This window comes from Macrobrachium nipponense, chromosome 18 (assembly GCF_015104395.2).
Source record: "Macrobrachium nipponense isolate FS-2020 chromosome 18, ASM1510439v2, whole genome shotgun sequence".
Lineage (NCBI taxonomy): Eukaryota > Metazoa > Arthropoda > Malacostraca > Decapoda > Palaemonidae > Macrobrachium > Macrobrachium nipponense.
The window spans coordinates 40,469,422-40,496,028 of NC_087211.1; the positions used below are offsets into that span (position 1 = coordinate 40,469,422).

General features: G+C 40.1%; 1 long non-coding RNA gene across 1 annotated transcript in view; it reads right to left on the reverse strand.

Annotated features, from left to right (window-relative positions):
- Window positions 1–1,117: 1,117 nt before the first annotated feature.
- The window catches only part of LOC135196747 (uncharacterized), an 83,678-nt gene continuing 58,188 nt past the window's right edge, over window positions 1,118–26,607 (reverse strand). Inside the window, exons 2-4 of the long non-coding RNA XR_010310450.1 lie at window positions 20,802–20,949; window positions 20,513–20,688; window positions 1,118–1,218 (exon numbers count right to left, since the gene is read on the reverse strand). This is a non-coding gene — a long non-coding RNA (uncharacterized LOC135196747). The remainder of the gene's footprint in view (window positions 1,219–20,512; window positions 20,689–20,801; window positions 20,950–26,607) is intronic.

Here is a 26,607-nt window from a genome sequence, read left to right on the forward strand (position 1 = left end):
ATTTAGATGCTCCTTTTGAAACTAATTAGCGTCGAGATCCGAGGCTCTACTGTATAGTTAAAACTATTTTATTATAAAGATGTAATTTTCCATACCATAGATCAAGAGTAGTCTGTTATAATGAGTTTAGTTACTCTAGCTCTTAGAATCTGTGACCCTTGTTATATTGAGTCTGTAGGGCTAAGTTTCATATTTATGATCATATATTTTACCAATTTAGCAATTTGGGGGAAATGACTAATCTTTTCCCTGCAGCTTTTCAGATGCTTTTTTAATAATTTTAATGTACAGTGTCTTTTTGTTTATTTTTTTACTGGTTAGTCAACAGCCAGATTAATCATACATTGTTTGCTCCAGTATTTTAATAGTTATCCAACTAATTGACTTAGGCATGTGATACTCTGATTCATGCATTTTAGGCATGTGTGGGGTCTTGTTAAGGCTTCTTTTTTGTCTGAATCACACTTTTTAACCCGTAGTCTTTCTCGCACATATGGCATGCCAGTTCCCCTCTACAAATTATTTTTGCCTGCTTAGTATATTTGAAATTTAGCATTTAAAGAAGTTAAATGGTATTTGTCACTGACATTTTAACATTGATTGGGTATTTATTGTTGATAAATGTGAGTTTTTGTGGCAAATTTGAGGCAAAATCAATTGAACATCAGGAATAGTAGTTTTCAAAACCTTAAGGGGTTTTGTGCCATCAGTACACCTCCCATGGTGTATTGTAGGCATTACTTAAGGTTCTTTGCAGTATCCCCTTGGGGCCCCAAACTGTTGCCTTGACCCTTCATTAATTTCACCGGTAAATATCTCCATTTGTGTTCTTTCTTCCATCTTGTTTTTCACCCTCTTAACAATCGTTGGCCTAAATTTTATATTTTAACTCCAGATATTAGACCAAGGCTTTCTTCATATCTTCAGTAATGGAGTAATCTTTGTCCTTTTTGCATTATTACTAAATAAGGCTGGCTGTAAGAACTTGTTTTTTTCAGTATCTTCACAAGGAGCAGTTGCACGGTTTTTTTTTTTTGCAGGTTCAGAAACTAACACAACCTTAGGTCAAAAACTTTTTAATAAAGGAAAACTACAGAATATATTCAAATTTTTTTTCATTGGAGCTTGCGTTTTCAAGGACAAGGGTTGGCAATCTTCCCTGGTTATCTGCAGCAGCAAATATCCCAACTGAATTCAGACTCCAGTATAGACTCAGGCCTAGAGGAGAGAAAAATTTAAGTAACCACACCTGAAAATATTTCTGCTATGGATGCTTATAATTAAAAATTGCTTGTTTAGTTATAGCATGTTTTCATTTTGTAAAATTTATTTTTCAGACACCTGGTGCCTTGATTGTAGAGAGAACTACAGTGTGCTACTTAGAGGAGGGTGCACCAAAACATAGCTTGGATGCCCTAGGACCTCATAACACACCAGGACAAAAATACTGAAACTTTAGGCAGCTTCAATACCTTAGGACCTCATAACACCAGGACAAAAATGCTGAAGATTTAGCATGAGCACTTATACTAACCGTAGAAAGGATTTTCCCATCTGCACAAGTATTCGGTTAAGCAGTGACCTACACATACTTAAGAGCAAGATAGTGCTCTACATACAAAGTATATGGTTGGTTTCTTTCCACATACAAAGTATATGGTTGGTTTCTTTCCTGTATGAGTTTAGTGTGTCTTGACAAAAGTACTTGAGTTGCAGTGCAGAAAATATATGGTTGGTTTCTTTCCGGTCCAAGTTCTCGTGTGTCTTTAATTACTTTAATGAGTCAAGTTTTTGATGAAGGGTTGAAAAGACTAAGTGGGAAATTGACTTGAAATACTTAAATATATTTTTATTTATTTATTTTTATTTTTTTTTAGTGCTGAAAACAAAATTTCTCATCAGTCTTTATTCAAGTTTCTTGTGATAAAGTGCTGAAAGACTAAATTTACTTTCCCATCTGTGGAAATAAACTAGGGGACTTTTCAAGTTACCAATTTATTATTTAAACATTAATACAATAAATAGAATTTTAGTTTATGGTCCTTTCAAAATTTCAATGGCAAATAAATTCAACATTTTATACTATTTTGTAGATGCAAGTGATAATTGTGAGATTTAGCATACAACTGATGATTGTTTAACACCTTTGTCATACTAACCAAAGCCGTGCGACAGTTGTTAGTGTTTGGATTAATTTTTGGCGGTATTGATGCAATTGCTTTTTGAATTGGTACTGGTTTTTAATTTTTCACACTACCACCATGGTTTACCTTGGTCTATAGCATCTTTTAAATTCCTACAAGACGTTCATTTTATCTACAGACCCAAAGGCTTACATATAATTCAGGCGACAACATACTAATATAAGCTACATATTAATAGCAATATTTTAAAATTTGAAACTAAGTACATTAACTGAGGAGTACACAACATTGAGCCATGTGGTATTTCTACAGAACATGATTGTGGATAGCACATGTCCAACTGGTAGAGGGTCTCCTGTTCAACTTCCTCCTCTCTCCGATTCTCCTGCACTTATGTACACCCGAGGCTCTGAACCACATTGCTCTCCAGGAGGAAGTAACAAAGCTGCAGTGGAAAGGGTAGTTCGTCCTAGAGTTTGGCAATTGGAGGCCAGTGATAGTATTTTTGATAAAGTGGTTCAGTGTTGAAGGTATAAGGTTCAGGATGGAGACACCCCCAGACAGTCTTGGCAGCTGTGAGGGAGAAAGACTTCATGCTGTCTATAGACATGGATGCATACTTCAAGATTCCTATCCACCCTTCGTCCTGGAGATTCCTCCGCTTCAGTCTCTGGGAGCAGGTCTTCCAGTTCAAAGTCCTTTTCTTTGGCTTGCCAACAGCTCCATAGGTGTTCACAAGGGTCTACCTTATGTCAAAGTGGGCTCATGCTCTGGATTCACCTGTTGGGATATTTTCACGTCTGTCTGGTCTTGGCAAGTTCCCAGGAGAAAATGGTTTGGGACAGAGACAGTCTTTTCCAATTTTGTCAGAGCCTAGGCATCATGATAAAGCTGGAGAAGACCAATCTTTTTCCCCAGAGGATGCTATACTTGGGAATGGTCATATAGTAGATACAGCATCGCCCAAGGTTTTCCCGTCCAACTAGAGGTTGGAGAAAGTCAGGACTGTGGCTCCCTCCCTTTCAAGAGGGGGAGCAACCATTGCCAGCGGTGAAATATACTTCTGGCTCCAATCTTCTCTCAAAGCTGGTCCATCGTGAGTGTCCTCACATTTGATCCCTGCAGTGGAGGTCAAAGGAGTTTGGTCCCCAGCAGGATATTCCCCCTTGGCTCCGCATCCCTCTGCTGCAGAAGAGACTTGACTTGTGGTGGTTGGACAACCGGAACCTGACATTGAGCATTCTTCTTCATTCACCCACTCCAGATCTGCTCCTGTTCTCAGATGCCTCCTCCAATAGTGGAGCGGGTAACTTCAAAATAGTAATAGGGAAAAGTGCAAATGGTGATAGAAGCATGAAATTTGGCAAAATACTTTTTGACCTGTCATCATGAACCTTTTGCTCAAAATTTTGCCATTTGTCAGGATAGTTGGTAGGTTTTCAAAATTGCTTCCGTAAGATATTTGAATATTGACTTTTATTGGTTAATCATGTTTGAATTCCTCAGTCAGTCCCAGTTTGTTAAAATATTGAAAGCAAGCCTTTACATACTTGGATACATAATTTTGTTGCCTAGATTTATGCAAGATGGCTGTCACTGTATAAAAAATAGTCTGCCAAAAAGGCCAAAATAATTATTTTTTGTAGGTAAGAAATCAATTAAGTCCCACTTAATTCCTTTTCATCCTTGTTTAAAAAGAATAGTTTTAATTTAACGTAATAATAGTGCAGTGTCAGTGCCCTGTTAACTATGTAATATAGTGTAGCGTCAGTGCCCTGTTAACGATGAAATATAGTGTAACGTCAGCGCACTACAAGGGCACACTGGTTGATTCTGTAGCTGATACTATGCATGGGGTTCAATGCTAGCTAATGGTAGATTAACTTAGTTTCCCAAATTGATAAATTTTTAATCAATTTGTCTAATAGGATAAATTCCAAGTGCCAGCTGGTAACCAGTTAACACAATCAAAGATTGTAAAACAAGGAATCTGTCAGATCTGGCAACTCTGCACATACAAGGTGATAGCTGGTTAGAGACTGCAGTGGACCTCGTGATGTAAAAGTCTTCCCCAACCCAAGAGTTCTATATAATTATATATATATATATATATATATATATATATATATATATATATATATATATATATATAGATCTAGATATAGATATAGTAGATATAGATATATATATATATATATATATATATATATTATATATATATATATATAGATATAGATATATATATAGAGGGGGGGGAGCTAGAGGTGGGCAGTAAAATGTTAAGACCTCGGGTTGTTAGCTATGAAAAATAAAAATTCATTAAAAATTTGTCATTTAAATGCGGAACAAACCTTCAGTCTTGGTCTTGACCTTAGGAGGTACAAGTAACCTAAAGTGGCTGGGAGTTAACCCACCCAACCACCCTTTCTAGAAAAACAAGCTCAAAGTGGTTCATTGCCTGTGAGAAGATAGATAAACCGATATCTTAACAATTCTGCCATCTCTGTTGAAATACAGTGATATATGAGCAAATTCATTACATCTAGGGAACCAAAGAGTAATTTAACTTCATATAACAAACCATATTAGCCACAGGGGTTTGTTACCAGTCACCACTCTCAGAGAGAGAGAGAGAGAAGTATTTACTACTGAATAGTGGGTTTGATAATTTCAAAAACATAAAAGCAAAACAACTTCGTATGACTACCTTACTCACCTGTATCAGACCAGTCCAGCATGTCTTGTTTATTCCTCAACCTGCTTGTAGGAAGAAGGAAGGAACAGAAAGAAAGAGACCAGCCAACTCACTCATTCATTCTTCCACAATCGGCGCCTCACCAGCGTGGTTGGTATGGTATTAGCATTCCACCTCAGTGGTCGCGGGTTCGATTCTCGGCCATTCCATTGAGGAGTCAGAGATGTGTATTTCTGGTGATAGAAGTTCACTCTCTTATGTGGTTCGGAAGTCACGTAAAGCCGTTTGTCCCATTGCTGAATAACCACTAGTACTTGTCCAAAGACCTGTGGGCAACATCTCTTCGGTAAAATAAAGTGAACGTGGATTGACGCAACCAGGCACCAGCGTTTAAAATTATATAAGCAAAGTTTTTCTTAAATGCCAGAGAGGAACTTGAACCTCTGACATGTGCTCTAGCCTGTACAGACTCGGTGACAGAACCATCAAGAGACTAGTAAGCCTGCTTAATTGCCTCTGGTATCCAGAGAGAAATAGTGTTCTTGGAAACTTCTTTTCTGGACTGACCAATACTAACAAAAAGTACATTTAGGTTTTAAGATAGCATTGTAGGACTCTTGACAGGACATAGCAAGAGCTCTTGTGGGTCATTGTCTACAAAGTCATTCAAAGATGGAATGGAAGAAAGGGGCAAATCTATCATGCACCGAGGGATTCTGGGTCTTGGCCACGAATTCCAGGACTGACTTGGTCACAGAGCCCCAACCCCTGGTATGTTTCACACTATAACTTAGGCCATGAAGCTCCCCCACTCTTTTCAAAAAAGCCAAGGCCAACAGGAAAACTGATTAACGTCAAATCTGTCATGATCAATGCAAGGACTTGAATGGAGCTATAGGGAGACTTCTCAGGACAAGCAGAACATCCCATGCTGGAGGCTTGAGTTCCTTTTGAGAACAGGTCTGCTCTAAACCCCTGAACAACAAGATCTCTCGCGATGGAGAGATGTCCACTCCTTTCAGACGTAACACTAAACTTAACGCTGCTCTGTAGTCCCTGATAGCAAAAACAGGTCGTTCTCATATCTGAGAAAGATAAAAAGAAAAAAAATGCTATACGATAAACAGAGGTTTTGAGTGAAAAGAAACCCTGTCAATGAGACCAATCAGTGGGCTGCCCATTTTCCCTGGTAAACCGCTGAAGAGGACCTCCTGAGGTAACAACATAAGTCCTGCTGCCCCCCGAGAAAAACCTCTCGCTCGGAGGAGATACTCGAGTCTCCATCTGTGAAGAGACAGGGATTCTACCAAGTGGTGAAACCTTTCGACATGAGGCTAGCAAAGAAGCTGTCACCATAGGGGAATCTCTTGGAACCTCTGACAGAAGGTCTGGGAACCATTCTGCTGGAGACCACAGAGGAGCCACTGAAGTCATACTGAGATTTTGAGAACTTGTTACTCTTCAAAACTTAACGGATCAGGCGTCCTCTACCAGAGCGAGTTGAAAAAGAAATCTTAGCATAGGCCTCCCTCAAACCTGAAAGAGCCTGTCTGCCATAACCTGATGCAGAAACCATTCCATGCCCAGGACTTGTCAGCGACCACATTCCTCTTGCCTGGAATGTATCTGGCAGAGCTCCACAGTTGTCGATCACACAATAGTGTAACTAGACTCAACGAATGGGAGGTGAAGAGACACTAGAACCCGTTTATTCACATAGGTGACCACCATGGTGTTGCTGGGCATGAGTACCACCAAGTGACCTTTTCCCGAAACTCTCTCTGACCCAGATAAAATGATTCCAGGTGGAAGGTCAATTACCTGTTTCCAGTCACTTTTGGTACTAGGATAATCCGACTGTAAAACCCCGGAGAAGGACGCTTTACTACTAATAGTGGACTCTTGTTCAGCATTTTCAACACTTCCTCCTGCAGAGCTAAGAACTTCTTGGAGTCGCGAGCATATGTCCGACTAAGAAGGGGTCTGTCTGGGAGGGGGAGAAGTTGAAGGGCAATAGATATCCCATGCGCAGAACATCTACTACCCATTTCTCTGCTCCATAACTTTGCCACTTGGCCCACTGGCCTGCCAGGCATCCCCCTACTCGTGGTAAATGGAGAGGGAGAGGTGCCCACTATTGATGACCCGCTCTGCCCCTTCCTCTAGAGCCCCTCCCAGGCTCGTAGGGGTGGTATTGAAAGGGACTTTGTTGCTTGTTAGACTTGGCCTGTGTGGGAGATTGAGACCCCCTTGTCAAAGCAGAACTCATAGGAGATTTAACTGTTGAAGATCTCTACTATTGCTGAGGAGGAGGAGGGCATCATGAAAGTGCCTCCTACTTAGATACTGCCTGATGAACTAACCTGCCTTTTGTACTATATTTGCCTGTCGCCAGTCAGTCATATTCTGAAATTCAGTTCTCTGAAACAGAAACTGCAAATCAAGGAGATCCCCATTCCTTAGAGCTGGCAGACTGAGTCCACTGAACTAACCACCTTGGACAGTGCTGAGTCTCTCTTGGCCAGGAGGTGGTGGGCCAGGTAAGAAATCGCTTTAGCACCAAACTGTAAGGCCCCGTCCACACGGTAGAGCTTTGGTCGACGAACTTTGTCCGATGCAACGTCAGAGGCGGAGAAACGGGGAAAAGTCAGAACTTTACCACAGTTTCTCCGCTTCTGACGTCACATCGAACAAAGCTCAGCCGTGTGGACGGGGCGTAACAGTCTAGTGAGTAAGAACTTGCTAAACCTCCTTCAGACCTATTTGAAGGAAATTTGGCTATTGTGGTGGACCACAAGTCCAGCCATGGACCGTCTGGAAGATAGTAACTGCCATAGTCTCCATAGCTATGGCTTCGTGACAACAAGGAAGGACCTACCGACCTAACCTGTTCTAGGGTAAAACCAGGCTCAAGAGCAATCATGTTCCGGTTAAGGTGACGAGGCATCAAATGAACAACAGTAGAGTAGTACTTCCTATGCCACGTGAGAGGAGGAGGAAGAAACTTACACAATCTCTTGGAACGCATAGAGCCATCTCTGTCCGAAACCAAAGCGTTTACATGTTGCAAGATTGACTGAGCATGATCCAAAAGGGAAGTTCAAAAGAAGTCCTAGAATCTTTTCTGGCACCCAGCAAGGCCTCTATACCCGTGGGGGTGACAAGACTGAGCCTGATTGTTGAACTTGCAAATGAGATCAACAACCTCCGCAAAGGAAGACAAATTCTCAAGTGTCTCCCTCCTGCTCTGGCAATGGTGACCAGCAAGATGAAGGCGGCAGCTTGGCACTATCGTCCTCCTTTTGTAACAACATTGGTGAAGCTTCCTGGGAAGCCTGGCATCCTGGACATTATTGGCCAGAGAGTGGTCTCAAACTCAGATCCTGCAACTCAAGGTTCCCAAATGTCATCATACAACAACACTTGTGCACGGTCCCGGCTCAAACAGTGTACAGGCTTGTGTGAGGAACCATGTACACTATCGCTGAAGTGATGCACATCAGGGCAAACTCATGCGTGTTCACGGGAGGAACCATGTATGTTGCCGTGTGACGAGTCTACATGTCCGTGAGATGCTAACCGAGCACAGTCGAGACGAGGAACGTCGCCGAAGAGAGCTACCTGAAGGACCTTAAGGACTTTTCCAGCAGAACAAAAAACATGTCTGTGGGTCAGGGAAGCCTCATTCCTGACCGTCAACAGCAGTTTTGTTGAGCGAAGAATCCTTAGACGCAGCTTGGACCACCTCAGTCTCTGCAACTTTCGACCTTCTAATTGGCACCTTATCGTCCTTCCACTGATGTAATGGAACAGAACAGTTGAAGAGAGAGTAGCACCTCCGAAATCATCGGCACATACGTGCGATGATGGGCCATGTCTGCATATGGAAAGTGAAGAAACGCACTTATTATGCTCACTACTCAATATATACTGTCACTAACACGTCCATGAGAAGGAGAGAGACAGCCATAAAGAGATGATGATGATGTATTACACGCATGCAGAGGAGAGAGAGAGCTATGCATCGAAGAATACGAACGTGAGGGAGAAACACGACCTTGTGGGGTAGATGGCAAAGCACTCCTCTCACTTGCACAAACATGGACGTGCAAGGGGGAGACATGGTCATGAGAGGCAGGAGGCAATGCACTCTCTCTGCTTGCAGAAGAAGAGGCCACAAAGTCCTTGGTCCGTCTGACACAATGGCGAGGCGGTGATGGAGAAGGAGCGACTCCCCTTCCTACGAGGTTTCTTAGCAGGAGGTGGAGAAGAGACCTTACGTTTATGACTCTTCTTTGTGGAGAAGGCTGAAAACCTCTTCCAAAACAGAGTCCAGCCTCTTGAAGACCGCTTGAAACTGCCTTGGATGGCCCAGCGAGAGAGGACGATGACGTCATATTGGGAAGAGATGATGTCATAGCGACAGGAGGATGAGCAGCCACCACATCTGACGTCATAAGCTAAGAGGATGCTGGGAGTGACATCACGACATCTCTAAGACTAGCATTAGTTGATGGCCTCACTGGCGAAGCGATAATGCGCCACCCAGAGAGTTGGCTAGGCTCTACAAGGTGGCAGCACACGAGAGCCAATGTAGAGGAGTCCTGAGGGAGGTATGAGTGCAGAGGGGGCTATGTGCCTCCAAGAAATGTGACAACAGCCCAACCAAGGAAGGTGAACCTCTGTAGCCCAAACAGCCGCCATTTTGGATGACTGAACCTGAAACTAAGAAATTAGATTGTGTAGCTTCCTCCCTCTCAGGAAGAGAATTGGAACCCAAGGGAGAGGAGGCTACATTAAACATAACATCACCCTGTGGGACTCCCAATACTTCCATCAACGAATCAATGGAAGGAAAGGAAGGTGACACGGGAACACTAACTAGACACTGAGAGCGATTGCTGGAGAGAGAGAGAGAGCACAAATTGTCCAGACAAGAAAATCCCTCCCAAGAAGACAAAAAACTCTGATGTTCTCTCTTCAGCTAGATTTGTAGCGTTTGTTTACATCAGGTCATATCAGGAGTCTAATTTCAATTTGTACAAAGATGTGCTGCAGAAACTCATTCCTTTCTTCTTTGCCCTGGACCATGTACATTATGCCAGGTGGTGTGTGGGAATTAGATAAATGATGGTCAGTGGACTGTAAATTTAATAGTTAGGGGTAACACAGTTTCTATACTCAGAAGAATCTAGTGCACTGAATTCAGATAATACAAAACAACTTTGCAGCCTAGCCTATACTGAAAATATTCACTTGCCTTACTTTAAGAGAAGAATAGGACAGCTTAGGATACTTTACACTTTGATGAAAGCTAATTCTTCTCACCCAAGCTGCAAAAGAAAGAATTAAAGCAACACAACTTGTCCTAGAACTTGAATGATACTGGCTGAGAAGACTGATTTATAACAGAAAAGGAAAATATTTCAGTGTTTCAAAATTTAACTTAATTTAATTCAATACAGTAACATGAAGATTTTATCAAATAAAATAGTCTAGGGGAACACGAGTTGGTTCAACCTAGCCTAGCTTGAAACTTGGTACGACTTACTTGATGGCCTTAGTCCCCCAGGCTTGTAAGCAGATGCAGTAAGCCTCGCCTATTCGATATACCAAAATGGACTTTGTCTTAATACTAATCTTTCAACTAACCACTGCACAAAACTTTGCATGGATAGAAATTGTAGTACATTCTAAATCTAAGCTAGCCTAAAGCTTGGGCCATAAGTACCTTACCTTGCGCTTTGGTTCACCTAAATTGGCCTACCTACTAGGCTATGATGTAAAATTATTATTATAAATTATAAAGGAGGGCTTATCTGCACTACTGTTAGGCTGAAAGATGACTCACTCCAGGTTGGCTTAGACTCTTATAGTAAATTCTTCGACTATTAGCCAAGAGTGGGCCTCGGAATCACATCACTCGAGATCGCTTCCAGCTCAATCTTTCCTCCAAAACTCAGAATAAAAAACTGCTGCTCCTTCCGGCAGCATACCCCTCTGTGAGATCACCTAGACATGGTGAGGGGGGGGCTCTTGAACCCCTGGAATTTGTTACCGGATTGAGTTTTTTTGAAAAATTTCACTGCTTAGGGGTTTGCATTCAAAGCTAATTGTGGGAGTTGTGGTGGTTGAGTTGCCACCTGATATGGTTTGGACCTAAGAGATAGTGATGGGATTTTCTTATTGCCATCTTGAGAGCAAGGTAGGTTCCATTCCCATTGGAAATATAAAACTACGGAAAGAACTTGCTAATAAGAGCTGGTAATGAAACCCAAGCAATCTTATTATCTTAATTTTAAACCTCCTAAAAGTGGAAATATCGCATGTATGGTATCACATAGAATCTTTTAAAACACTGAAAGGTGTAGTATCAAAAGCCCTGCATGTTTGTGAAGAGATTCTCCATCGATGTCCTCTCTGTGTATCCCACATAGAAAAAAAAACTGAGGGGATGCAGCAATCCTTTTAACCTTCTCCAATTACATACCTGATACTATCACTGTCAGCATACCTGATACTATCACTGTTGGCGATGAGAGGATGCTGCTTAAAAGATATAAAAGAAATCCTAAACAGTGTCGCAAATGTTTTGAATATGGCCACATTCAAAACTTGTGAAAACAAGAAAAGATGTTCTGTGTGCTTTGCGGAGAATGATAATTTTGATGATTGCGAAGCAGCCCAAAACTTTTCAATGTAAGGGTGATCACTCTCCAAATTATAGGGCTTGCCTCTGATACAGATTTGAAGATGTATTGGCAGTAGCTGATAATGAACATAGCATTAGCGAAGCAATGCGTGTGATAATGGGGGGGGGGGGGGGGGGGGGGGGGGCAAACAAGGAGTGTCAACTCTACCTATGCTCAGTAATAAAACTTATGAAAAAATGCCAGCAATTTAAGGCAACTAATAACTGCATCTGATAGTAGGCGTCACACACCTGCTACTCCTTGGACTGGAAATAATGAAAATCCCAAATCTGTCGAGAAATTTTCATCGGCTTGTGCCTTGGAGTTCAACAACAAAAGTTGTACTTCCAGAAGTACAGAAAATCTCGCTTCCCAAAGTCAATACAAAGGTGACAAGCGCCTCAGTGGCATGGTTGGTAAGGTGTTGGCGTCCCACCTCGGTGGTCGCGTGTTCAATTCCCGGCTATTCTATTGAGGAGCAAGAGACTTGTATTTCTGGTGGTTCGGAAGTCCTGTAAAGCCGTTAGTCCTGTTGTTGAATAACCACTGGTTCCATGTAACTTAAAAGCACCTTACAAACAAACGATACAAAGGTGACAATATGATAGTTGCACGCTCGCCTCAAAAAAAAGAAAAAAAAAAATACGGGAAGCTGTTCCAAAATCACTTCCAACAAGAATATGCCAAGGGAGCAAGCCCAATTAGATAAGAGCTAATTTGGATCCATCAATTCTCAGCCACAAACAAAAAGGAAAACAAAATTAATTACAACCACCAAGAAGCGCGCACGAAATACATCTCCAAATAATGATAGGTTTAAAATAAAAACTTCTAATGGGTCCTCTGCCTAGAAAGGTGGTTCCAAAAGCAGTTTCAGCCCAAAAAGGTGAGTTCGGATCAGTTTTACCGGCCTAAGACAAATGAACATTGTGATTCAGAATCACAGTAGAAATTCTGATCGGGATCATAACCAGAAATATGGTCAGCCAAAAACCCCAAATTCCAATTCGAATGAAAATGGATTAAAGAAACAATCGCTTGTAAAGAACTTCCCTCCACACTAGGAACAGTACTTCCCCTCCAAGGAGTGGGACATAGCACATTTTACCACATTAACATTCATGTTTGATATCCTTCAGTGGAACTGTGAAGGTCTCAAAGCCTGCACAGAAGACCTTAGTTTTAATTCATGAATTAATTCCAGGGATTATATGCCTGCAGGAGACGATGTTAGGATACTCAACTTATAATCCTCGACTATATTCAATATTTAACTCCTCTCCCTCAAATGGTGGTCGGGCCATGGAGCTGCTGCAATTATTGTTAACTAATCTGTGCAGCACTCCATAATACAATTAAATACAACTCTACAAGCTATTGCTACTACAGTCATCTTGGAAAGAGAATAACAGTCTGCTCCTTATACCTTCCACCAGATCTTGTTTTTAACAGTGAAGATATTCAGTCCTTAATAAACCAACTTCTAGATTTTAATGCCCACAACCCCCTTTGGGGAAGTCTGTTTCTAGACAGTAAATTAATTGAAGACCTAATTGATAGGAATGATGTTACCCTATATAATATTGGGTCAAGTGCCTCAGTGTCGTGGTTGGTTTGGTGTTTGCTTCTCTCCTCGGTGGTCGCTTGTTTGATTCTCGGCCCTTCCATTGAGGAGTGAGAGAGGTGTATTTCTGGTGATAGAAGTTCACTCTTGACGTGGTTCAGAAGTCACGTAAAGCCGTTGGTCCCGTAGCTGAATAACCACGGATTCCATGCAACGTAAAAACTACATGCAATCAATCGATAATAATGGGTCAATGACTTTCCACAGCATTCAAGATCATCAATTCTCCGCACTGGACCTTAGTATCTCTTCAACAAGGATTCACCATGATTTTAGTTGGTCTGTTGACAAAAATTTAAGTGGGAGTGATCATTATCCGATCCATTTGAAATATCCTGTGAATGGTCCATCTGAAGTTTTACCAAAGTGGAAGGTAGAGGATGCAGAGTGGGATAAATTCCGCAAGGACATCAAACCAGATAAGGAGTTTGAATCATTTCATTCTCATCTAGGTGCTTATGATTATTGAATCTACTCTGAAGAGTGCTGAAGGATCGATTCCCAAAACAAAAGGCGAACCTCTTAGACCTGCAGTTCCCTGGTGGAATAAGACTAGTGGTATTCTAAGGAAAGTTAATAGGAAGTGCTACAGACATTATAAAACTAATGGCTCTCCTGTCTAAATTAATCTACGAACGTGCTTTAGCCAAGCAACAGGGCTTTTATAAGAGAGCCAAAAGAGAAAGTTGGCTTTACTATATTAATGGAATAAACTCAGACTCCACTGAAAGTGGTGTGGCGCAAAATAAGGAAACTGAGTGGGAAATTTTGTTGTCACCATTACCCTCATTAAAAATAAATAACTGATCACAGAGCCCATTGAAGTTGCCAATGAGCTAGAAAAACACTTCTGAAGTTTCCACTGCCAACAATTATTCTCGAGAATTTCAAATTTTAGGAATTCTGGAATTCGATTCAGGAAAATCTGAACCATACAACAACAGGTTTTCCTTAGAGAATTATGGGAGGCGCTCTCCTCTAGTGAATCCACAACTCCAGGTGAGGAGACAATCATATATGAAATGCTTAAATACCTCCCACACGATGCCATAAAATCTTTACTCAAGATTATAAACAAAATATGGTAAACTGGAATATTACCCAATGACTGGAAAATATCCATACTTGTTCCTAGAAAAGCCTAATAAAAATGCTTTCCTAGCCAATAGACCAATAGCTCTTACCAGCTGTGTGTGTAAGCTGATGGAGAAAATTATAAATACTAGACTAATTTGGCACTTAAAAACTAAGGATTAATATCATCATTTCAATTTGGTTTCAGGAAAAACCTCTCCACCCTTAAACCCTTGCTAAGGCTGACCAACCAAATCAAGCAAGGATTCGCCAAACAATGTCAGACCATCGGAGCATTTTTTGACCTCGAAAAAGCGTATGATACTGCCTGGAGAATTGGCATCATGAAACGATTGCACAAGATGGGCATATGTGGAAGAATGTTTAGATTTATATATTCCTTTTTAGCGGACAGATTTTTGTTAAGGTAAAAGTGGGAAACTTTCTCCCAACCTTTTGTGCAGGAGGAAGGAGTTCACTCACTAAGGAAGCGTTTTAAGTTACCACTTTTCAGTGGCAATAAAGTGGGCTTGAAAAAATTTTGCCTCCTGTTAAATGCTCACTTTGTTGATGACCTTGCAATATACTGCACAGTGTATGATTCATTGTCAGTATGTAAACATCTGCAAAGGTCTATTAATGCAATTACTAAGTGGCTGACGAGAATGGTTTTAAATTCTCCTCTTCCAAAACCGTTGCAGTAAGATTTACCAGGTGCCGGCGTGTGAAAGAAGTTCCCACACTTGGTTTAAAAGGATCTATCATTCCTTATGAAAATAAAGTAAAATTTCTGGGGGATGGTTATTGACCACAAGTTAACATGGGCCAGCGACATAAATGCCCTAAAGATTATGCAAAAAAATCTGAATATTTTAAAGGTGGTTTCTGGTTTTAGTTTTTTTTTTTTTTTTTGGGGGGTTTTTTTTTTTTTTTTGGGGGGGGGGGGGTGCGGGGCGGGGCGGCTAATAAGAAATCCCTTTTGAGGCTACATGACTCGCTGTGTCGCTCCAAGCTAGACTATGGCTGTCAGATCTATTCCTCAGCTTGCAAAACCAAGCTAAAGGAATTGGATGTTGTACAGAACATGGAGTTGAGAATATGCTCATGGGCTTTTAGATCTGTTGAAAGCATTATGTCGACATAGATCATCATCCCCTTGATCTAAGAAGGCAAGCGCTAGGGTTGTGATACAAGGCTAGAATGAAAAGTGGTCCCAAAAATCCCTCCTTTCAAGGAAAAAGACTCGCGGCTCTGGTACAAGAGCTTCTAAACCATTCCAAATTCGACTGAACGAGGATGTTAGGGATAACCATCTCAAATCCCAGAAAGTCCTGGAAGTAAAACATAATGGAATTCCTCCATGGCTTATTTCTGAAGCATTAGTATGCAAGAAATCGTTTAAGAAAAAGGACTGCACCGAAGAAGAGATTTGAGGAAAATTCTTAAAGAATGACTTTATCCATGCCAGTTAGGTGAAGATTTATACAGATGGATCAAAGTCAGATAGTGGTAATGGGTGTGCTGTTATCCTTGGTGATACAGCATATACAGCTAAATTACCTGACTCCATCAATATTTACATCCGAATTAACAGCCGTAGTCTCTACCTTAGATTTAGTTCTTTAAAGTAGTGACCCTAATTTTGTCATTCTAGGATTCTAAAAGCACTTTAGAAGCTATTAAAAAATTTAATAGCTGTCCTCCATTAATTCAAAAAGTTCAGGAGTCGCTTTTTCGTATATATTGTGCATAAGTCAGTTTCTTTCTGTTGGGTCCTCTCTCACGTGGGGATTCACGGAAACGAGACTGCAGACAGAAGCGAAAGCTGCTAGCATTTTACCAGAAACAACTTTCAGAAAAGGGCCTCATACAGACCTAAGAGGTCCTATTAGGTCTTATGTATTAAGTAAATGGCAAGAAAGGTGGACTTCTCTACTTGCCAATAATAGTAAGTATAGAAATATTAGGAAAAATATACTGCCATGGCCTTCGTCATTCCAGCCTGACAGACGGAGAGAGGTTATTTTAACGAGATTAAGGATTGGGCACACTTATTTGACCCATCATTTTATTTTAGAAGGAAGCAGCCCACCATTGTGAGCTTACTGTGACGAGATACTAACAGTGGAGCACATTCTGATGGTTTGCCCCAGATATTATAACCAAAGGGAAAGATATTTCCAGGGTAAATCCCTCTTGAATATCTTGTCCCTCTTGAATATCTTGGGAGATGAAGCAGATATTCTGCTCTTCATCTCCTTTCTAAGTAAAAGTAAATCTTAGTTTACCAGACCACTGAGCTGATTAATAGCTCTCCTAGGGCTGGCCCGAAGGGTTAGATATTTTTACGTGGCTAGGAACCAATTGGTCACCTAGCAATGGGACCTACAGCTTATTGTGGGATCCGAACCACATTATATCGAGAAATGAATTTCTATCACCAGAAATAAATTCCTCTAATTCCACGGTGGCAGAGCGGGGAATCGAACTTCGGACCACTGGATTGGCAGCCAAGCGCAAAAACCACTCGTCCAACGAGGAGCTTCTCCTTTTTAAAGTGTATACAAATTTTTAATAAAATTTAGTTAATCATACTACTACATACATACATACATACATACATACATACATATATATATATATATATCTATCTGTCAATCAATCATATACAGATTTTTCAAGAAACTATTTTTAATATGTATGTCATTCATTAAACTTCATATTTTATTTTATTTACTGGTCGCATCTAATTTATTAATTTCTTTCACTAAGTCATTAATTCATTTACCATAATTCAATTTATTTAACCTTCATTATGGCGCTGAATGGCCCTCTTGGTCCTAGTGCCTGGTTTGTTTGTTTGTATGGTGCTTTTACGTTGCATGGAACCAGTGGTTATTCAGCAACGGGACCAACGGCTTTACGTGACTTCCGAACCACGTCGAGAGTGAACTTCTATCACCAGAAATACACATCTCTCACTCCTCAATGGAATGGCTGAGAATCGACCCCGCGACCACCGAGGTGGAACGCTAATACCATACCAACTACGCCGTTGTGCCTGGGCTTTAGCCCTAAATATCATCCATCCATCCATCCTTCCGGCAGCGTATTATAACACGTCTTTTGTTTTGTTTTGAAAAGTTCTCCAGCCTAATGTTAGTAATTTACTCAAGCAAAAGGAATAAAGGGGAAAACGAGACCCAACAGGAAATTTAAATGAAAATAAGTCACCAAACACAATAAAATCAAAATAAAGGGGGGGGGGAAAAAGTTCGCTCTCGACGTGGTCCGGAAGTCACTAAAAGCCGTTCCATGCAACGTAAAAGCACCATACAACAACAACAACAACAAAAGTAAATTTCACTGTCCATAAAAATCACTCTGCGTTTTCCTTCAATGGCTTTAGACCAAGTGCACAAGCAAAACCGCAAAGTGATTAGGGCTGCAAAAACTGGCAATTGGGCCAGCTTCCTCAGGAATGACCAAAACCAAACTGAAATCTGTATATTTGGCAAACATTCGTTTCATCTCAAGCCGATGATACAACATCCATTATTGTCACCAAAGGGATGCTACACTTGTAGCAAAGCTGAACAGGACACTACTGTGGACCTACAAGGGTGTACTCACATGAGGCAGATACTCGAGTCTTTTGCATGCTGCAATGCTGTAAAGCATGAAGGTATTTTGAGTGCAATCATGTGTAGTTCAGACACTTGACATGTCATCATAGTAGCATCTACCATGGAGAAACTATGGATTAAATTCTGAAGAGGAAAAGACAGGGTGGGTACCTATCCATGAAATTGCAGCAGCCATGGTTCCTAAAGCCTAAGCCCTTCCCTTTTTCCATGCATTTAGTGAGTGTGACAAACAGTGTCTGCTTTTCATGGAAAGGGGCAGAAGTCTGCTTGGCAAACATGGACTGTTTCAGCATACCACACCCACCTTCACCAAACTTAAGTTCAACACCACCAGCTGTAGAAGGTGAAGACCAGCAAATCATTGAAGAGTTTGTGGTGTTAATGTATGACAGAAGCAGTTCACATAAAAACGTAAAGCTGATGGTCCCGTTGCTGAATAACCACTGGTTCCAGGCAACGTAAAAAAACACCATACAAACAAACAGCTTATTCCTGGTCTTAAAGACCATTGCAAAAGAGCTGCCTTTCAAGCAGGGCACATTTGGAGCTAGTCAAGTATGTTGCCCAGTCCAAGACACTGGGGATGGCAACAGACTGGTGGTGCCTGGTTTCCATATTGGACAGATTTGCCAGTAGTAGCAAAATCTTGCCAAGGAGTAAGTGTGACTGCAAGAAGGAAGGGGAGAATTAGTTATTGGTATTTGGAATTTTTCCAGATTGACATTTATTTCTTTGTGTCACGGCATGTGTTAAGGGGAGGAAGGTCTGGGAGTGAGGGATGGGAAAATAGGTTGTAGGTTTTTTTTTTTTTTTTTTTTTTTTTTTTTTTTTTTTTTTTTTTTTGTAGAGTTTTTCTGAATTTAACACCTCAAAAGGCTTTGGCATAGATAAGAAGAGGTGGTGGATGATGGTGCTTTAGAGGTATGCATCAGTTTGGGCAAAGAAAGGGATGAGGGTAAAAGGAAGTTTATAGTGGTAAAGCCAAGGCAATGAGCCTCCTGTCTAGCTTCTTTCAGGGTCAATCCATACTTGAAGTGGTTAGTAATCTCTGATTTGAACCTGTACACAAGGCAACCACAGTAGTAATAAAAACATATTTGCCAGCACAACCGGGGCAAATGTGCTCTTTCTGAGTGGCAATTTCCTCAATCATGGTCAGGTGAGCCTGCAAATTGGGTAGCATGCTTATGACCTGCAAAATTTGGCTAGATGGTCAAAGCACAAGCACTTACAGCATTGGTGTGGCGGATGAATATACATACTTTTGGACTTTGTAATGTTGACCAATGTATCTTTTGGAATGTCTTGCCTCTTGAATGTGAACTTTGCACCATTTTTTGGATATTTCCTTTTGCTCTTGTGCCTAAGTGTGTTGTAGCATGAAAAGCCCCAACAACAGGTGACACAGTAAAAGAGGATAGGGATGAGGAGATTTCTACGGGTTAATCTGGTTTGTGGCTTCTGAACTAGCCAAGTCAGAAAGCCCAAAAAATCAGTCGACTGATTGTGAGCAGGGTCAGTTCCCAACCCCTTAGAATTTGTTAGGTTTTTAGATTAGTCCATTCTGTGCCAGAAGTCGTAGGGAGGTTTGTCGTGTTCACCATGTAACAAATGTTATAAATTTCATCCAAGATGAGGTCCCTCCCACCAAGAAGGCCCAACTAGGGGAGGAACAATGCTGTTACCCAATGGTAACTGCCCTGGGATCCTCACCTGGATGTAAACATACCCTCAGTGCCTTAAGGTCATCAGTCCGTTGAGATCGGACCCATCACTTGAGTGCATGGCTTGACAAAAATTTTCCCCTGCTACCATGTTGGGTATTCTATGGGCGGAATGGCATGCTATCCAACTCCACCCTCCTTCAGTGTTACAAGAGCAGTGATGACCATAATCAATGCCATGCGAAGGTTGTCAATGAAAGAGGAATAAAGGTAGGGGAAGTTAACTGGAGGAAGAGATAAAGGTCCCACCGTTTGGTTGGAATCCAGAGCAGAGAGTATATAGGCATAAAAGGGAATAATCTACCTGCAATGGGTCCCTGAACTCCCCTCTTCAAATGGTTGGTATCAGGGGTCTTTGGTCTTGAGGTTTCTTTTCATGCCAATGTTATTTTTGTCTAAAAGGGAAATCCACAGTGGAATCTGGGCTTAACAGTTGCTTCTTTATCACATTACAGTGAAGGCATGTTCCACATGTGGTTTACTTACTGCCTGTCATTAAGTGCTTCTGATGTTAGCAAGGAACTTGTATGGGTACAAACTTCTTAGTTTTTCTTCATCATCATTCCCTCCAACATACTCAAAACATTTAAAACTGCCCAGATATCCCTTGAACACTGATATTACATAATGGTTTAAAAGCAAATTTTACAGTGATTATTTTCATACATAGATTGATACTGAATATGCTCTCTAACATCAGATAAAGGATGGGTGTGGGTAACAGATTATTGTCTAGTACATACCTTGCTAAGCAGTCAACTCTGAGGTCCTAAAAATTTTAGCAACTTGTGCTTTAAGTTACCTACAAAACAGTTGAAGCACTTCAAAAGGGGTGTACAAGATTCACAAAAGTAGTTCCTCGAGCATACTACTGTAAACTTAACGTGTTTTATTGTAATCTTGAGTACTTACCGCTTCAATATTAAATGTGCTGGAAAATGGGAAGCACACTGTAGGGCTGGCTTAGAGCACTGAACACACTCATGATTGCCAGACGACACTGTTGGTATTATTGCTGTCTGTAGCATACTGTCTCTCCTTTTTACAGATCCAACTCTTCCATTATATCCAATCTGGGTACTTGATATCTGTGAAAATAAGAGAACTCACTATGAAGCATTCTGAACTGTATTAGAGGCACTTTTTAATTAATGGCAAGAATACTACTGTAATTTGCATATGGTTAACTTTGATTGCTTACCAGTTTCTCTTTCTTGGGCCATGATTACACAGAATTCTTCAGAGTTTGGTTCATAGATGAGCTAACGTCACTCTTAACTATGGGTAATTGTTGATGCAGGCGACTAGGACTGTCAAACCTTCTATATATTAGTATATTTCAGTGCGACCTGGAAGAGGATGCCGAACTTGGTGACGACAAGGCCAGTGAAGGGGGGGGGGAAGAGAGAATGTGTGAGTGGGGAAATACTAGTTATATTTTCAAGTTGACAAACTTAAACGTTTACATCACATTTTATTTAAGAGACTAGCTCCTTGGGTGGGAGGTCGTCTCTGATAAATGACTGGAGATTAATACAAGCAAGGGGTGCAATGACTCCTGATACCTCCTCCTCCTCCTCCTAGATGCTGCTCCATGGAGAAAAAAGGTACATTGCATTCAAATCCTAAGATTTAAACTAAGTGAAAGTACTATGGAGAAATACTTTTGTCAAAACAGAGCTGTGTGCCCACATAATCTGCTGAGTAGCCACCACCAATATTTTTAATAATAATGTACTATCAAATTTTGATCCTGTAGCCAAGTCAGTATTATGGGGGCAAACCACATTAGCTTACAGAGTTCAAGTTAGTGTTCAGCACCAGTAATTTTAATTTTCAGTTAACACGTCTGATGTCAAGGTTACAAAATAAGATTTTTTTTTTTTTAAATACCTCTCCATTATACTATAGCGTTAACTTCCGCGCCTGTGGAAGTTCGACAGATTCAAAGAAGAAGAACACCCAGATCTACTTCCCCCCACCTCCAACCTGGAGACTATGGGTGCACACACCCGTAGCTTTCAGTCTACTTCTGCCCTATTCGAATGTGGGGAGGTAGGAGGGGCAACTTATAATGGAGAGGTATTTATTTTAAAAATCCTACAATATTTATAATTTTTAAATGAACCTTACATCTTCAATGTAGAGCCGATTCCCTCATTTGAAACTAGGTGGGCAAAGAAACTCAGCAAACCCTTAAAGGCTACTTAGTAACAAAGTATTTGTACTAAAGTTTGTTTACCCAGTGAATTCAATCTGTAGGCTATTAATGTCGCCTTTGGAGGATTGTCATTCAGGTACGGGATCCTCATCATGAAGATAAGTAAAAATCTCTTTGAGGATGCCCCTTTCAGCAGAAGGAGGGGTAGGGTTACTGTGCCAAAACCCTCCAGAACCAATGGTGGATAACTTACAAGTACATATATTAGGGCTTGTGCCTTGTATGATAAGGCGCCCTATGAGGTAATGTTAGACTAGCGATAATCTTACGCTAAGTCGGTTGGTATTGCACTTCCATCTTCAATGGAGTGTCTGGGGGTTTGTAGATCATTTACGAAGTCGGTATTATCTTGTTGGTTATTACGACGATGTGTCTAACTCATGGTGAGGAGGTTCTTGTAGAAAACCAACTAAGTATAAAAAATTATATATTCTTCTGAAGTTTTACATGGTGAAGATCAGATATGATTGTACAAGTCTTCTAATAACGATAGCTTAATCGCTTCTGCCAAATGATGATGGCTAATCCTATTCCTCTACATGATAAAGCTTAGGTAAAGAGGTACAGGTCTTCTAATGACGATAGCTAACTCTGTTCTGCTTGTCTACCATCTCTGTTACAAGTTATGAAGGAACAGACAGTAGTTCGAACATATGAACATACTATCAGATGACATAGTTACATACGAACACACAATCAAAATGAGACACGCTAGAGATCACGTAGGCCGCCTGAGCTATAGGTCACGGTGTTTGTCTCAAGCAGGAAGCTTGGACTAAAGTTTATAAACAATTGAATGACTACAGGTGACGGCATGTTATCTTAGCCTACATACTTATTGTATACGTCATCTTTAGCGTCTCTAGTCTGATCACATTCCTGCAAGCAATCTTTTATATATATGGACTAACATTCCATATTTTTATTATGTAAACATTTACACATATGTACAAAATAAAGTATACAGATAAAATCTGCAAATTGCCTATATTGACTAAAAATGTTTTTAGTACCTGAATATTTTAATAGTTTTATCACAAAAATATGAAAATACAGTTAAGTTGTGAATATTTCTCAGTGAAAAATATCACGACTAAGTGGATTTTCCATGAATAATATGTATATGTTCCATAGAAAAATCTGTGAATTACAGTGTGTGAATCGTGAGTCCGCGAATAGTGAGGGTGTCGACTGTTATTCTAATACCACTCAACACTGAATACCTCCAAACTTTCCAAAAATTACAACCAAGTTTAAAAGGTAGTACATAGACCAATAAAAGCCTGCCTACTGATTCAGGACAATATCCCTGCGCAAACCTGAGGAGTTAATGTTCTGTAATAATCATTTTTAATTTCTGCACCCCACCCTGAAGATAAGCCTAAGTAAGTATTTCAAGATTACCTTGCCACTGAGTGACTAAAATATCTTATCCAAGGATAAGTTCTCAAAATTAAAAGTTTTAGACATTGCTCACATGTTCAGTGGCTTACCTTCCATTAAGGATAGAAATAACCATAAAAGTCCTTAACCAAAGACCCAATAAAAAGGAGACTGCATTCTACTCTAAAGGAAACTCTGGTTTCCATAACTCTCAAGACGAACCTTCACACCAGGTTTAATTCTGTTAGCACAATTCCAACAATCCTTATAGTGCCTCAGTGGCGTGGTCGGTATGGTGTTGGCATGCCACCTCGGTGGCTGCGAGTTTGATTCTCGGCCATTCCATTGAAAAGTGAGAGATGTGTATTTTTGATGATAGAAGTTCACTCTCGCCGTGGTTCGGAAGTCGTGTAATTATAGATGGGAGAATATTAGTTAAGAATAGCATAAATATAAAAGAGAAAATGAAATTAGAGAACCATTAATTGACAAATAATAGATAGAGAGAAAGAATAATAGAGAATTGAGACAGAAAGAGAGTAACGATTAAGAAGTGTCGTGATTTTGTAGCCGAAACACTGGTGCCAAAATAATATAGGCGCAACCATCAACAACTACCTTCCCGTCTCGCTTGTGACATGACTCCAACTTTCGACGTAACCTGAAAATTTCCGGTGACGTCAGTAGTCCCACCCACAAAGGAGGGATTAAGTCATCACAGCCAAGGGTCGTCGTTAGATAATCTTCCATCAACGACGACGGTTACAAGACGGAACAGAACAATTGTCCGTCTACTGGTGGGCTGGACAATTTCCTTTGAAGAACCTTCGAGAAAGCAAGCTTGAAGGGAGAGAAAGAGATAGAGAATAGCCAAGAGCCTTAGCGGATTGAGGTCGAGAGCCTCACCAGTTGTGGGTTAAGAAAGTTCAAGAAAGACTCTTACTTCGATTTGTAGTCATACTACTAAACTTCTATATATAGGTACCGCATTGTTTTACTAGTGTGTTAGTGAAGTAAGAAAACTGCACTCTCTCTTCCTAAGCCTCCTGAGACTCTAACAACAAACAAAGCAATTATAAAGGAACTATAAAACTAACAAGAAGCAACAAATGTTACTATTACAAAGATAACAGTAATAACTTCTTACACTTGTGATGGGAACAATAAATAAATAAATAAAAAGTTCCTTACATTGGTGACAGCGAAATATGATCAGAGAAAGACGCAAAATGTGCAGTGTGAAGAACGAACAAGTACACATACAAGAACTCTGTAACGACAGCAATACGAATCGACAAGCAGAACTCAAGAATTTAAGAACAGACGGTGAAGTGAATCATAACAGCAACGAAAATATTCCCGCTATAAACGTCAACGGCTGAAAACGAACGAAGTGAAATAATAATTGTAAACATTACCTCTTAGAAAACCCAGATCTAAGAAACATTATTCCCCAAAGATAAAAAAAAGTGAACAAAGCAAGCCTACCACTCAATGTGACCAGCAAAATACCGTAAGCAGCAACGACGCCTGTTTATTGGCGACTATCAACACACCCAAAGAATTCTATGCACAATCTGTTAAAAACGGATGGTCGACAGTGTAACAAGGAATTAAGAGGACAGTTTTAATCAAGATTTAAAACCAGAAGTTGTATCCTGCGTGTCTAAAGCTAACTACAGTGTTGGTCGCGTAAAGAAAACTGTCAGTTCAAGCGAGACGGCCGTAACAAAGAACAGTTAAAACCGAACCACAACAGAAAAGTCAGTCATGACTCGAAAGTTATTTTAATTATTCTCTCTCTGTAAGAGATTATGAAAATATTTTTGTTCTCTCTCTTAGAAGGTAGAAAACTTTAATATATTCTCTCCATTTTTTTAAATAGGAATCTTTAATAACATAACATTCTTTTGATGATATATATATATATATATATATATAATATATATATATATATATATATATATATATATATATATAATACTGTTTTGTGTTTATGATTTTTGAAAAATATGCCAAACCTCTCTAACACCTATATATTCCCGAAAAAAAAAAACTGTAAACAAAAGTAAGATTTATGCACTGCCATACAAATAATACAAATAAATAGTCAACTCGCCAGATTTCTAAAATGGGACAGCAATAACATCATCAAAGTCTTTATTCGTATAGTCATCATTTGCACTTGGGGTTGTAGGTGTAGATGTATTACTAGATGTGGATGCTCCGTCAGATGATCTATACATATTAGTCATTAAACAAACTCAGCATATTCTTTGTAACAATGAAGTTTTTGCAGCAGCTTCCACTGAAGTGCAATCTTGACTTTATTCTTATGATGGCTGTCAGTAACTCGGTTGAAAGTTTATTCCTCGGCTTACTTTTCACATTTGTAACGTACGAAAAGATCCGTTCAACAACTGCGGTACTCGAAGACAAACTGTATGCTGATAGTGCTGTAATTGCTAATTCCTCGAAACAGTTTTCATTTAAGGCATTCTTGTACTTCTCACCGCAGACCAAAATGCTACTGGATCATCAGGGATAAATTTACCTTCAAATATGTCCTTCCAGTTAACCATTATAGTTTCTTATATTGGTTTTTTGCTACTTTTTCCTTAACAAACTTGTGAATTGCCAAGCATTATTTGGAAAAATCACTAAAGTCCTTCCTGAAATGACTCAAACAATCACGGGAATTAAAATGATTTACAGAGGAGATTATGTCTAAATTTTCACTCGCCCTTTTTTCCAACTGTGCATTAGCTTCTATCAAAAAATCTTTACATCGTGTTTTAATGGTATGTATGTCTTCTTGGCATAGCTGTGCCTTCTTAACTTCCTGCTCGAATTTCGCTCCAAAGTGGTGGTACATTTGATTCTGATGATCCTCCTACATATACTTTTATCAGGAGTGATTTGTGCAGCTGACGTAGATCCTCAAAAACGTTAGCAGGATCAGCATTTATAGCTTGGAAAGCTGAATTCACTTCCTCAAAGTATTGAATAATAGGTAGCACAAATGTCAAATACAAATAGTTTCGGCGATCAGCAAGAATTTCATTTAACACTCGTGCATGATAATTTCTGTCCTCATTTATGACTGAAAAGTAAGCTGTCAGCTCGTGCCATTGTGATAAAATGGAAAACATACATTTCCCCTTCACCAGACACCTTGTTGCACTAGGGGTAACGAATTTAGTTGGATGAATATACTCAACATTCATTGCATTAAACACAGTCTGGAAGTCCTCCCTTCTTAGGGTGCTGCACTGAACCAACGTGCGGCTTCTGCTAACAAGTAATCCAAATTTGCGGGCAGATTTTTGAAAGTATACTCAGCACAAAGAGCAAGGCTATGAAATGTACACTTAATGAAAGGATGCAGAAATATTCTTCAAAC